Source organism: Esox lucius, chromosome 25 (assembly GCF_011004845.1).
Source record: "Esox lucius isolate fEsoLuc1 chromosome 25, fEsoLuc1.pri, whole genome shotgun sequence".
Classification (NCBI taxonomy): domain Eukaryota; kingdom Metazoa; phylum Chordata; class Actinopteri; order Esociformes; family Esocidae; genus Esox; species Esox lucius.
The window spans coordinates 1-15,494 of record NC_047593.1 but is presented as its reverse complement, the minus strand read 5'-3'; the positions used below and the strand labels follow the sequence as shown (position 1 = coordinate 15,494).

The 15,494-nt window shown below is 42.0% G+C and overlaps 2 non-coding genes across 2 annotated transcripts; both read left to right on the top strand.

Annotated features, from left to right (window-relative positions):
• Positions 1 to 14,129: 14,129 nt before the first annotated feature.
• Positions 14,130 to 14,220, top strand: trnar-ucu. Its single transcript is given in 2 exon segments — positions 14,130 to 14,166; positions 14,185 to 14,220. It is a non-coding gene; the product is annotated as a tRNA-Arg (tRNA).
• Positions 14,221 to 15,045: 825 nt separating this feature from the next.
• On the top strand, positions 15,046 to 15,136 carry trnar-ucu. Its single transcript is given in 2 exon segments — positions 15,046 to 15,082; positions 15,101 to 15,136. It is a non-coding gene; the product is annotated as a tRNA-Arg (tRNA).
• The last annotated feature ends 358 nt before the right edge of the window (positions 15,137 to 15,494 follow it).

Below are 15,494 nucleotides of genomic sequence, written 5' to 3'. Positions count from 1 at the left end.
TATGTTTGTTCTTGTTTTTCTGTCGTTATTCACACCATCAGGCGCTGTGCTGAACCTAGACTGGTCTACTTTAAATGCAGTGTCTTATTAGTGCGTTAACTCATTGTTTGTAGTCACAAGTGCTACTGTATGCAGAGCAAGGTAAAGTTTTATAATGGACATTCAGTGGATATTCGTTTTCTCTTGTCAATAGTCACTGAATGCTTGACTTCATAGCTATAAAAATTATGGATTTTGAATCGGATAGAATGGACTGCAATCTTTACCTTTTATTTTTTCAAAATGATGTAACTTTTGGTTATTTGAAATTCAGTATCTCCTAGAAAATGTGCCATTACTATAGAAAGTGCGTATTCTAACTTGAAGGAAGGTGGGCTACAATTTAACATTTCAACATTGGCATTCTATAGCTCCTGGAAAAAGCATGCCATGAAAATAAAACATTCTGAATCATGGGAGGTGCACTAAAATCCAGAGCTTTTTGGCAAGTCAGTTAGGGCATCTACTTTGTGCATGACAAGTAATTTTTCCAAGAATTGCTTCCAGGCATTATTTTGCATATAAACCACTATATCACAATTCCAGTGGGTCAGAAGTTTAGATACACTAAGTTAATTGTGCCATTAAACAACTTGAAATATACCATTAAATGTGTCATGGCTTTAGAAGTTTTTGCCTCAATTGGAGGTGTACCTGTGGATCTATTTCTAGGCCTGCCTTTAATATCGCTGCCTTTTTGTTTGACTTCATGGGAAAATCAAATAAATTAATTAAGACCTCAGGAAAAGAATTGTACCCCTCCACAAGTCTGGTTCATATTTGGGAGAAATTTCCAAATGCCTGAAGGTACCACATTCACCTCTACAAAATATAATATGCAAATAACACCACTGGACCAAGTGACCGTCATACCGCTCCAGAACGTGAAGCGTTTTTTTCCACCCACAAAGAGGGGAAAATCAAACAGTTCGCTGTGTTTTTTAAGGAAACTGATAGACCTTCACTGCTGCATAAGTCTAGCTTTCATCCTAAAGACACTTTTAGAGGGTTGATTTAATCACGGCCGATAGTAGAACCTCGGATTCAGGAGGAACAGTGTGGTTTTCGTCCGGGCCGTGGAACACTGGACCACCTCTATACCCTCTACGGGGTGTTGGAGGGTTCATGGGAGTTTGCCCAACCAATCCACATGTGTTTTATGGATTTGGAGAAGGCATTCGACTGTGTCCCTCGCGGCATCTTGTGGAGGGTGCTTCGGGAATATGGGGTCCTGGGTCCTTTGCTAAGGGCTGTCAGGTCCCTGTACAACCGAAGCAGGAGCTTGGTCCGCATTGCCGGCAGTAAGTCAGACTTGTTCCCAGTGCATGTTGGACTCCGGCAGGGCTGTCCTTTGTCACCGGTTCTGTTCGTAATTTTTATGGACAGAATTTCTAGGCGCAGCCAGGGGCCGGAGGGTGTCAGGTTTGGGGACCACACAATTTCATCTCTGCTCTTTGCAGATGATGTTGTTGTGTTGGCCCCTTCTAACCAGGATCTTCAACATGCACTGGGACGGTTTGCAGCCGAGTGTGAAGCGGTGGGGATGAGAATCAGCACCTCCAAATCCGAGGCCATGGTCCTCAGTCGGAAAAGGGTGGCTTGCCCACTTCAGGTTGGTGGAGAGTGCCTGCCTCAAGTGGAGGAGTTCAAGTATCTAGGGGTCTTGTTCACGAGTGAGGGAAGGATGGAACGGGAGATTGACAGACGAATCGGTGCAGCTTCTGCAGTAATGCAGTCGATGTATCGGTCTGTCGTGGTGAAGAAAGAGCTGAGCCGCAAGGCGAAGCTCTCAATTTACCAGTCAATCTACGTTCCTACTCTCACCTATGGTCATGAGCTTTGGGTCATGACCGAAAGGACAAGATCCCGGATACAGGCGGCCGAAATGAGCTTTCTCCGCAGGGTGGCTGGGCGATCCCTTAGAGATAGGGTGAGAAGCTCGGTCACCCGGGAGGAGCTCAGAGTAGAGCCGCTGCTCCTCCACATCGAGAGGGGTCAGCTGAGGTGGCTTGGGCATCTGTTTCGGATGCCTCCGGAACGCCTTCCTGGGAAGGTGTTCCGGTCCCGTCCCACCAGGAGGAGACCCCGGGGAAGACCTAGGACACGCTGGAGGGACTATGTCTCCCGGCTGGCCTGGGAACGCCTCGGTGTCCCCCCGGAAGAGCTAGAGGAAGTGTCTGGGGAGAGGGAAGTCTGGGCATCCCTGCTTAGACTGCTGCCCCCGCGACCCGGCCCCAGATAAGCGGAAGAAGATGGATGGATTTAATCACAACTAATATACTTCCATAGAATCTAGTTTCCCAGAAGATGTGGAGGAGGCTACGACAGTACACTTTTCAGCTTTAAGACCTAGGGGATATTCCAGGCATTTCCATAGAGGTGTTAAATAAGTGGGTCTTGTTTTCCCGGAACATAGTGTATACAAAGGTGAAGAGGATAGTCGCCCTTTGATCCCCATTGTGGGGACTTATTTGCAGGCCCTGGTGAGGTTTGTCTCTGTAATTCAATCTTATTTCCAACAGGCTCAGAGTGAGATTCAGGAACTTAACTTCCAGGTTATTTCCGCTTATAGGAGGAATAAAAATCTTCAGGATATTTTGGTACATTCTAGCCTTACTAAAAAGGAACTGGCGCAGAACTAGCAATTTCTCCTAATGCCCTTAATTTTTTATATACAATCGGGACTGGGAGTCCCTACCAGAAGCAATGTCCAGTTGGACACTAAAAATTTTGTTTATGGGTTACAGTGCAGATTGTCTCCACATAAGGGAAAAACAGAATGCCTTAAAGGAGAGACTTAAACAATACTTATATTAAAAAGGGGGATAGGTTGACGGTTTTGTACACCCTTTTCAGGGATCATAGAATTGAAAATGTGATTATAATGGGTTTGGAGAGCAATATGCAGTGGTCTACGGTTCAGAGACAACCGGCTGAACAGCGCTAAATTGGGGTTTTGAAAACAATGGATCCTCCTGGACTCAATGAAAAATTCTAAGTTGATTAATATGCCTCCATCTTGTGGTTCTTTTGTGACTTACACTGTAGGACATTTGTGTTGTACAGGAGATGGCCATTCTGGGTCCCTCTTCTTGTTTTAACCCCCACCCCCTGCCCTTTTCTCTTTATTAGCACTTATTGGGATATTATCTCAACTATTTATGATTGGATGAGCATGTTTTTTTAAATGTTATATTCACTTTCCCTTTTTCCTGTTTATCAGCACTTATTGGGGTATTATATCTCAACTATTTATGTAGGTTTTTGTATATTTGAGGGTGATTGTGTGTTTCTATGATATACATTATTTTACTGTCAGTTCAGGGTGGTGGCCCGGGTACCATTGAGTGTGATATGGTGTGTGGGGTTCATGTGGGCTCTAGGCTACTGGAAACGCATATTAGTTCCAAACCCTAACCATTGTGACCATGCCTAAACTTAACCATCTGATGGTCTTCTGTCCAATAGAGTGGTTCCTAATAGAGTAGATGTATACCTGCTCCAAACCCTAACCTTAACCACTGTGACCATGCCTAAACCAAACCATTTGATATTCTTCTGCCCGTTGGATTGGTTTTCGATAATAGAAATATATGTATGCTTCAACTCTAACCTTAACCATCACAATCTTATGCCTAAACCTTACCATCTGATGCTTTTCTGTTCCACAGATGGGTTCCCGAAAGTGGAAACTTATACCTGCCTTAAACACTAACCTTAACCATTACAACCTGACAACTGATAACATTTGAGCAAGGTATTACCACTGTATGTTGCATTTTTATCTTCAGTGCTTTCATCTTCAGGGCTTTTCAGTGGATTGCTGCTAGGGGACAGGGGGTACACATGTGTGATTGTAATTCCATCAATAAGAACTCTTAATGGAAGTACAGAGACAAAATTCTCTTGCCACAGTTTAGCAGTTTATTTGCAAATAGAGAGAAATGTCAAAAGCTTACAGAATAAACCTGTGGGGCAAGTAACACCGAACAAGCATCAGTACTTATATAGTGAGAAGAGGTGTAGTAAGATACTGAACCGCTGTCTTATGTCAACAATACATAGGTTTTACCCAAAGGGTGTGCTGTCCCCCCACTTTATCCCAGGTAACTAAGGACACTGTAGGTAACCTATTCAACTCAGAAGGGACACACACCATCTGGGCAAAGAACAGATACACAGATGGTTTAAACATACAGATTGATGTAGGACCCAATACCAGATCCCTCTCTCCCACATTCCTTGTCTTATCTAAACATGGGGACTAAGTACTTTAACCAGTAACTCCTTTATACATTTATAGAATTAAGAATACATCAGTTCAAGAAATTAAGTGACAATTCGTCCTCTTGACATGAAAGCAACCCTTGGTGTCAGTCCTTAAACAATTTACTAATGGATTGTCAAACATCAAATGAATGGGTCTCAGGCTGTTAATATCAATACTCTATACATAGTGATCATGTATGGTGTCATCATTCCAATAATAAGGGAACAGAAAGAAATTTGAATTGTGTGTGTCCTTGTCAGCATGAGTCTGGCACATTACCTGTGTTGTAACTTTTTACAAGACCACACATTTTCATTACACATGACTATAACATAGTACAGTAAAAAGTTGTATGATAATAACAATGGTCAAAGTAGGTAATTTCAGTGAATTATTGACAGTTTGGGGAAAGTTGCATAGACACGTGGATGTGTACACACCAGTCACTAAATACATCCTTGAATTTGTTACTGGTACAAGGTTTTCATATTCCAATTGTTTGATTCACTGAAAAGTCATCTCGTGGTTGCAATAAGATGTACTGCCATAGTCATCACAAATGTTCTGCTCATCCAAATGTCAGTCAGTTGTGAACCATTTCTTGGCAAACCGATGTAACAGACCGTAAAAATCTCAGCTACCTGGACAGCAGATTGTGTGATGAGGTGCACCTAGTATGGACCCAACCAGCATGGCATGATGTCATGCAACTGGCCTTTCGCGGCCCAGTAAATGTTGTTCAGAACCGGAGCTTTCCTTAGCCCTCCGTCAGTTGCAGGTTGCCCTTTTCATCTTGAGGCAGAATTACAGCTGTAAGGAACCAGGCATTACTGAAAAATAACAATTTCACTCTTTTATATATTTGGTATAGATTCAATGACCAACAAATAAAAACTACAAGAACAGAAGAACACAATTTCCTATTACTGTTCCAATTACTCAACATCTGTTAACATAGTTTGCTTACGTTGAAGTATCAATCTTAAAGACAATTCACAACCATTATTTAATCCATAATTGCTTCACCAAATGTAGCATGGTGTCAGTTTCTCTAAGCACTGGCACATCAAAGACGCTGTTATCCTGTCAAAAATCATGACCCCCCCATGCCATGCCAGAGCTCACCCTGAAGTAGGGTGTGAGGGTCCTGATTTTGAGTAATTAGCCCAATCCAAATTTAAAACATTACACTTTTACACAGGGAAATAAAAAATCCAGAAAAGAATCCTATCTTTTGGAACTCTTGTCTGTACTAGATGTACTCTGAAAGTAATAGTTACAATTGGCCCTTAAAAATCTCTACTTTAAACAAATTGTCTCAACTCAATGTGTCAATTTGGCTTTCAACCTCTTTGGTGTTTGAGAGCTAACTGATGGTCATAACCAGTCAAAACCAGAAAAATGAACACAAAGTATTCAATGTAGCTGAATTAAAATTAAAATGTTGATCATGTCACCAATATATCTGTTTCTTCTCTAAGGAGTTCAAATGTGTCTAAAACCCAATTTACACAACCCTAATCCAGCCACTGAAGAAGCGCATGGTGTGCGAAACGTCAGGCTTTCATTTTCTTTTTTGTTTTGTTTTCTTTCTCTAATTTGCAGTGAATTTATTGCTGTTTTAGAATACCACTTGTTGTGGCTTTTAACAATAAAGTTACGTTTTTAGCTTAGTTACTGGGAAGGCATCACAGTCCATCAGCCAACAAGAGACTATAAGGAGAGAACCCATCAAACAACCAACTCAATCCTCTACTAAGACATTTTAAACTCATATGAGCAATACTTCATAGACAGATTATTGAGAATGCCCTTAAGACTAATACATTTCCAGTGGGGATGATGAAACAAGTAAATAAACATACATCAAACCATCATCTCCAAACACAGACACAAACACATAAAACAAAAGTAGCTGCCAAGACCCAATTGAATCGCAGTAAACATGCAAATACTATGTGACCATTACCATGCTATTTTTACATCTTCTGCGGCCCCTATTTGAATCATAGTGCACTTTACAAAGCTATACGCTGGGAAAAACAAAATTACAGACATAGATTACAGGAGAGTACCATCACAGTAGCGACCAATCTGCTTAGGAACACACCAATGACTACTACTCCAGTTCCAGTCTCCCTGCAACAATCCTCTACTCGCATCCCACCAACAGATAAGCCTCACCAAGGCTCTAAAAGCCAACTAGGCCAGGTGTGACATCCCCTGAATCAGGTAGGAAAATTCCAGCCCAAACCTATTACCATTCAAGCACAAGTTATTCATACACCTCATAGTCAACCTGAAGTTTTAGGCCCTCCTGGGCCCCAGGGGAAAGCAGTGTCACCCAACACAGCCATAATTACGAATGTAGCTACTCATTTGGATTTGGATATTTTGCCTGCTTCTAATCAAGTTACTGATACTGATATTATTGTTCATGCAGTCAGACCCAAACTCGAACACGTCGTTTACGGTGGAGAGAAAAGTAGAGGTGGAAAAAGTGATGATTATGGGAAAAAACTAAGAAGGCTTCCCATCTGAACCTTCCTCAATTCTAACCTCTCCACTGTTATGGAAATTTTGATCTAAGGTATATTTGAGAAATGTCTGTCTTTCCATTGGTTGGTAGTAAAGTTTTACTTTGATTGTGACACACGTCTGTATGATATCAGAGGATTATTAGGTATTTGGGCCATTTCCTTCTGCCTAGATAAAGAAGGGTGTCAGTCTTTTGTTCCTCAGGAATGTGGTCCTTGGGGGGAGTAAGGTCAGTTACCTTTAGGTAAACACTACAATAAACATTATGGCAGGAAGGATAAGGTGGGGGGACAGCCCTCCCTTTGGGTAAAGCCTTTGTGACACAAGACAGATGGGCAACAACTTACCACACCCCTTTTCACTGTAATAAATACGGATTGTGCATGTATGGAGTTAGAGACTCCTCAGACGATTATGTTGGTAAGCGTTTGACACGTCTCTCTTATTTGCAAATAATATTAAAATGGTTAACTTGTGCTTAGAGAATTTCCTCTCTGTACTTCCTTATTTAAGAGTGTCGATCGATGGAATTACCATCACACCACGCTCGAGAGGCCCGGTGTTAAATTAAATCCTTTTGTCTCCACAATTAAGGGGTCATGCTGAACCTATAATACGACTTTCTCCTTTGCCTACACCGAGACATTCCACACCTACATCTCCAACTATGCCTGTATATTTTCCTACTAGGCATTGTAGGTCAAATAGGAAGATTCATCAGTGGGAAATCAATTCCACCAAGTCTATTGTCATTATTGGGGATTCCAACCTGGACAGAATCCCTCCCCATAAGTTTGAACATATTCAAATTGACAGTTATCCTGACGCTCAGTTTCACCAGTAGGGGGGTTTGCCAAATCTTGAGTTTTTCCTAATGTTGAGGTGGCGGTGCTCTCTCTAGGGATCAATAACAAGGACCAGACACACACTAGTACAGCAATAGGCCAACTACAAGCACTTCACAAAGAAGCATCCATCACATACACTAATGCGCTCATATCCATAAACCCATCATTAATTTTTCACCTTATCTTACAGATAAACAGGCTATGTTAAAATCTCTCAATCAGTACATAGCAACACACTATAATCATAATCCCCTTTTTGAAATTCACCATACAGACTTCCACACAAAGGAGCATGATAGTCATCTACTACAGCTCATAAGATTTTACATCATTGGCCGAGTCAGGCCATTTTAATTACACATCTGATTTTGTTACTCCTCCATTTAGTGCACCATCTAGATGGGAGCCTAAATCTAACACCGTCTCAGCACCCATCAAGAATTTGATCAAATCTAACACTCATATTATCCAGAACTTTCATTACTCTACTATACATCCAAAACAGAATATGTTGGAAGGGGAAGGACAGGCCATACATAATCTACGCAGACACAAACACATTGTCATTAAACCAGCTGATAAAGGCTCTAAAATTGTCATTATGCATAGCCAGAAATACCTTTTGGAAGCTAACCGGCAGTTATATCTAATACATTACACTACAAAGTGATCCCCAAATCCATACAATGGGAAACACAAATTAGAATCAGACAGATAGTAGCATGATCAGGCTAAATACATTACACATAGACAGAAGGTGTACTTGAATGGTCCGGAAGTGCCTCTATAGCGTTTGTTTTAATTGCTAACTACAATACACCAACCACCTGAGAAGTGGACGGTCCCTTTCGAGGTCCCCAGGGGAAGACCCATTGTTTCAGACTGTGGGAGTGAATCTTCAGCAGTCGCAGAATTTCCCAATCCCATATCAAGTTTTATTAAAGACACATATCATTTCGTAGGTACACTTCATACAGTTCCAGTTCCATAATACATGCACATCTATTTACAATAGACATAGACGTACACCAACATAGATATCCTGGTAGGTCTGGCAGCTGTGGATCCGCAAGATCCAAGTAGGCCAGACACACAACTTTTACTGCTGGAAATAGGGCTAAAGAATAATGATTTTACATAAAAACATTTCTTACAAATACACGGCACAGCTTACGCAAACATTTACATGATATCTTTGGAGTGTGGCAGCACAGTTTGGAACATTTCACCACATTCATTGATATACTTAACAATCACCATCCTACGATAACAGATACGTTTCAGATTCACTCACAACAAATTAACTTTTTAGATACTATGGTCTTCTTTCCAAATGCAGATACACATACAGTCTTCTTGCACACAAAAGTCTACTTCAAGGACACAGACATGCATGCCTTACTTCATAAATCTAGTTATCATCCAAAACATACTTTCAAAGGTATAGTGAAGTCACAATTGATCCATTACAGATGGTTATGTAAGATGGGGGGGAGATGCTGAGGAGGTGGTGCCCATACTCTTTGCGTCCCTGAGGAGGAGAGGATACTCCAAGAGATTCCTGAGAGAGGCAAAAAAGGACGTGTGGGAATTATTTGCCCCTCATGACCTAAACCTGGACCCTAGCATTAGTCAATCTCCACACCCAGCCATAATCATAGTGGTAACCCTTCCACCCATGACCCTAACCTTTACCCTTCTACCCAATACCCTAATCTTAACCATTTCATCCCTAACCCCAACTCCAGCACACACTCGTATCCTAACCTTAACCATAATCCCAACCTTGTTCCTGACCTTGACCTTAATCCTGTGTTGAGTGGCTCTCTAGTATCCCGCTCTTTCAATTACCCTGGATTAGGAAGCAACTGCCTTATTCACTGTTGGGTTAGGTTAATGATCCTAATCTCCCTAACCTTAACCCTTTATCCCTAACTCCAACCCCAGCACACACTCCTATCCTAACCAAAATCATAAAGCCAGCCTTAACCTGGTTCCCAATCCTGACCCTAACCTTAACCTCAACCCATTTGTCCTCCAGCGACTGGCCTGCAAACTCATATCCTAACTAGTCCTAACAAATTCTTAACAAATCCTAACAATCGAAACGCAATTCCTAATAAGTCCTAACAAGTCCTGACAGAAAAGGGGCGTTCCCGGCTCTGACTGCAGCACTTTCATGAGCTACACTCAATCAGTTCCAGTTGGTGGCGGTATTGGACCGTCTTTTGTCGGTCCTTTATTATAAAAATAAATAAAGGACTAAAGAATGGATAAAGAGAAGACTACGACTTTTTGGAGTCTAACGTTTTGTCTGACGACTAGGTTTTACCTCAGATTTTGTTTAAAATTTTGCCTGACATTACGTTTTGTCTGACAACTAGGTTTTACCTCAGATTTCTGTTTCAAATTTTGCCTGACATTTACCCTGCTATTTGTGGAAATGCCTAAGAAAGGTAAACCCGACGCATATTGGGCAGGTATCCTGTATCAGTATGCCCAGGGGAAGTACCGGTTTACCACAGGTAAGAAGCCGGGGGCTGGTAAATGGAAGGCTGTCATGGAGCGCATTGAAGCCTGTCCATTGACTCCTATGTACAACCACCAAGTCCGCGGAGGAAGAAAATCCCCTGCAAATGTGGATATCATAAGGTAAGTAATTATTACATTTAATTGAGATATTTAAGTTAAATGGCGTTTGCCTTTAACCATAAATCATTGTGTTTTAGCTTTTCCAGTAGGAAATGTTACATATCTAAACAGGAAAATACATTATTCATCCCATTATTGTGCTTGGATTGTTTAACAACTGTTAACAATGAAGTTAAAAACGTATTTTCAGACCTAGGGAAAAAGTATACTCTTTTTTTCAGTCAGCTGGACTGACCAGTCCACAAACAGAGACAGAGAGCATCACAAAGTCAGGGAGGCCCCCAACAGAACCTGCCACACCGGGCAGCTCAAGCATAGAGACTCCAGTACAGATAAAGTGCAGTCTTTGTAGCGAGGACATTAATGTCAAACAGTTCTCTGAACATTTGTCTGACTTTCATGCAGAAGAATGTTGTGAGCACTGTGGAAAAAAGGTGAGTGGTGCAGTTGGGCTGCTCAACCATATTGAAGAAGCCCATCTTTCAGGCACCAGCATAATAAGTGGGGTTCCACCACCTCAACAACAACCACCACCTCCTCTACCACCACAACAACCTCCTCCACTCCAACAACCACCACCTCCTCTACCACCACAACAAACTCCTCCATCACCACAACAACCTCCTCCACTCCAATAACCACCAACTCCTCCACCACCACGACAACCACCTCCACTCCAACAATCTCCACATCTCCATATGCTTTCCTCCTGAGGCCACCTGAGGTGATTTGGGTGAGTTTTCCCCCCAAACAATTCATGCGGGTCATCAAGCCAGGTGACCGGGATTGGATTGCCTTTATGCTACTTTTGTCCTGTGAGGTCATAAATGCCTTTATGACCTCACAGGACAGCTGAGACAACAGTTTTCCCAAAACTGGTTCCATCCACCCAATCCACTTTAGCCGACAACTGAACCACCTGATCCCATGATGTACTTCAGGCAGGGGATGTTTCTCTGGGCACCGATGTGCATGTGGGGTATTCTGCTGAAGTGCCCTCAGTGTAACAACAAGATGCACCACTCCGGGATCTACACAAAGGTACGGGAAGTCATTGACCTTGACTCCAGGTACTACTTGGTTGGCAGGGACTATCGGTACAGTAAGTGCATGATCCCTGTCTGTCCTTGGAGTACCGAGGTGTTGAGTCAACTGGATCCTGCCCACAGAAACAGGTTCCCCGCTGTACTCACCACACAGCTGGCTCTGGACCGGAAGTGTGGGACCATGCTCAAACCACGAACTGCAGGGAACAGCTCCAGTAACTTGCAGCAAGCACTGGAGGAAGTACACAGTGAGGTGTGGGCAAGGCTCACCATCGAATACCTTTCTGACTGTGAGCTTCACAGAAGGAGGAGTGCCTTAACCCAATATGAGGCCGCAGTCTATCGGCAGCCACCACCCTTTTGCCCCGTACCTCTCACACAGTGGTTTGTGATGGTCCATGCCAATGAGACCCTAAGTCACCTGGATGAGATGAAGGGTGTCATCACTTCAACTTATGGCAGGATCTTAAAGCTCGACTCCACAAAAAAGGTACAGGCAAATCTTTGTAAACCTTTGAAATATCTTTGTTTTCATTGATGGTCATTGATTTATACTTGATTATGTTGTTAAACCGATTTATGTTTTTATAGATCACAAAAAAACTGGTGGTGATGGTGGCATCGCGGACACAGCTACGTGGATGACAAACGTCAGTAATGAATGTGGTCAGGTACTGAACTGTGTGCTAACCACTGGTGAGGGAGCTGGCCTAGATGACCAGGTGATTGTGCCAAGGCATCATCAAGCGCTACCAGCACGCTGGGGAGCCAGAACTAGATGTAATTTATGTTGACCGAGATTGCAGCAGTGAAACAGGTGTGTGACCTTCAGAATGTTTGTGTAATTATGTATTTTTTGTTACAGGCACAAAAGTAATAAGTTTTACTTGTACTTTAACGTGTACTGCTTAAAATGAACTTTTTAGTGTATACCCTTAAAACGTACCTTTAATGTATACCCAAATGTAAGTTTCTGGAATGTGGTACTTCATTCTATATGATAAGTTTCCCCCAGTTGTTTCAGTTTTTTTGTCATGATTGTCATATCATAACTCAGGCCTTGTAGTTTATTTGTGCAGGTGCGCCCCCAGTTCTTGTCTGGTATCGACCGTGGAAGACCAAAATGAGGCTGGATATTTTCCACTTCATGAGACGATTCACCACTGGTCTCACAACAGAACACCATCCTCTCTATGGCACTTTCTGCTAAAAGTTGTCTGGTTGTATTTTTTAGTGGGACAAGGATGACATCTGTCGTCTCAAGGAAGCCAAGAGGTCAGAGCTGCTGAAAAAGCATGCTGGTCATGCTCTTACAGAAGCTCAAGTTTTTGCAATCATCAGCTCCAGTGAACTGGCCAGGCATTGCAAGAGGAGAACTCGTTGGGTTTAGGAAACCCGTAGTCTCATCCAAGGATTGCTGGAGTCCATGTGGGAACTGACTGACACATCAGGTTTACGCCTGATCAACTCTGAGAGCATGGAACGTGTGTGGGAGACACAACAAAAGCATTTGACATGCATCCAAGATCCACCTGGTCTTGAACTGTACACCAAAATCAGCTCAGGGTTACAGAAGGGAGACAAGGTCCTGGATGTCTTGAGATGTGGCAGAGGGTCGTCTTCTGTGGAAAGCTTTCATTGCCACCAGTGCACCTGTGTTACATTAAGTCTCAGCTTGTCTTTTTGTATTGCATGCTTATAAGACCAATTCATTTTGTACAGAGGAAATTTTAGAAACCAAGGATATTATTTTCTCATGAAAGTTTCTCGCTCACAAATACCCAGGAAAGCAGTTTTCATGGGAGTGGTGTCTCTCACAGTCCTGTCAGTCCAGCCTGAAGTGTACTTGCTGAGGACAATTCCTCTAGTGGACCTAACACATCTTCTCAGGTATGTCACATGTCTACGTACTCTGTATGTAAAGTGTAGAATGACATTTGTTAAATGTAAAATTACATTTGTTAAATGTAGCGACACTGAGGGCAAGAAAAATTTCCCTAAGGGGACAAGAAAGTACAGCTCCGGAAAAAATTAAGAGACCACTGCAAAATGAACGCTTCTGTTCCTCATTGAAAACTTTCCTTTTCAACCTTTTTGCAAGGGAGAGAAAAAGGTGCAGAGGTCTCTTATTTTTTCAGGGAAGTGTATATCATATCATATGGTACCATATTTGTAAATTTCATTTTTCAGGATGACCGGTCTGATTCAAGAGGTTTTTCTGGATGGGAGGTGGTTGATTACTTGGCAGAGTACCTTGTCAACCTCAACCGCACAATAACTGCGTTGTCAACTGCAGAGATAGCTGAGATTGTGAAGCTGTACTCCAGTCTACATGCCATGGACAAGTCTCCCTCCAAATATACCCTGAAGTGTAGGAAGAAGACCTTGCCAGGGCCATGGAGAGCTTCCAGGAAGCGTAGTGGTCAACAAGCAGCTGAAAGTACAGCTCTGTGTAAAATATGTGGTCAGTCATTAGACAGTAGGTATTCACTCTCACTTCACTCATAGGTGAATGCTCTCCTTATGTGGGATGAAATGACAAAATAAAAGGTTCTTCACACAAGCAACGTACAAAAGTTTCTGTTTTAAAAGATTGTTTTCGTCCCTTTTAGCAAGATAATGTATCAGAGAAGTAAGAGGGTATTAAGTAAAGAATGTTCTCCTAAAGCAGAGTGCAGTGAACAAGGTTTGGTGTATTTTAAAGATCCAAAGAGCAAAAGAGTCCCCATGACAGAGGGCTCTGTGGCGCAATGGATAGCGCATTGGACTTCTAGGCGGCCTGTGTAAAGGGATTCAAAGGTTGTGGGTTCGAGTCCCACCAGAGTCAAATTCTTGTGTGTAGTGCAGTCAATGGAATATGACTCCATTTGTTATACTCTAAATGTGCGACAAAAGAGATCATGACGGATATCTATGGAGCGTTGTCGACGGTATTTAGCCTCACTTCACTCAATAATACTTGATCTCTCCAACACCTTGGCAAACGCACTAATTGATGAGCAAGTCTTACTAGATTTCTCTAACAAAATAGCTCATGGTAGACTCCCCAGACCAAATTAAGCTCACAGTGCTGAGATGATGTTAAAAATGTGAATGCTCTCCTTATGTGGAGTAAATGTACAAATCAATATATCCTTTAAACAACCACAGGTCAAATGTTTTGTTCATGCCATTATTTGTTCATGTTAACAAGAGTATGTATCAGAGAATTGAGAGGAAATAAAGGAAAATAATGCTCTCCGTATGGAGACTGCATTTAACAATATTTGGTGTTCCTTACAGTTCCAAAGTGCAAAAGTGTCTTTTTATCTGGGCCCTGTGTGGCACAATGGAATTCACATTGAATTTGACATGATTTCTGCAGCAAAATATGTGATGGCAAAAGACAAAAGTAAGCTCACAGAGGTGAGGCGATGTAAAATAGGTGAATGCTCTCCTTATGTGGGATGAAATGACAAAATAAAAGGTTCTTCACACAAGCAACGTACAAAAGTTTCTGTTTTAAAAGATTGTTTTCGTCCCTTTTAGCAAGATAATGTATCAGAGAAGTAAGAGGGTATTAAGTAAAGAATGTTCTCCTAAAGCAGAGTGCAGTGAACAAGGTTTGGTGTATTTTAAAGATCCAAAGAGCAAAAGAGTCCCCATGACAGAGGGCTCTGTGGCGCAATGGATAGCGCATTGGACTTCTAGGCGGCCTGTGTAAAGGGATTCAAAGGTTGTGGGTTCGAGTCCCACCAGAGTCAAATTCTTGTGTGTGCAGTCAATGGAATATGACTCCATTTGTTATACTCTAAATGTGCGACAAAAGAGATCATGACGGATATCTATGGAGCGTTGTCGACGGTATTTAGCCTCACTTCACTCAATAATACTTGATCTCTCCAACACCTTGGCAAACGCACTAATTGATGAGCAAGTCTTACTAGATTTCTCTAACAAAATAGCTCATGGTAGACTCCCCAGACCAAATTAAGCTCACAGTGCTGAGATGATGTTAAAAATGTGAATGCTCTCCTTATGTGGAGTAAATGTACAAATCAATATATCCTTTAAACAACCACAGGTCAAATGTTTTGTTCATGCCATTATTTGTTCATGTTA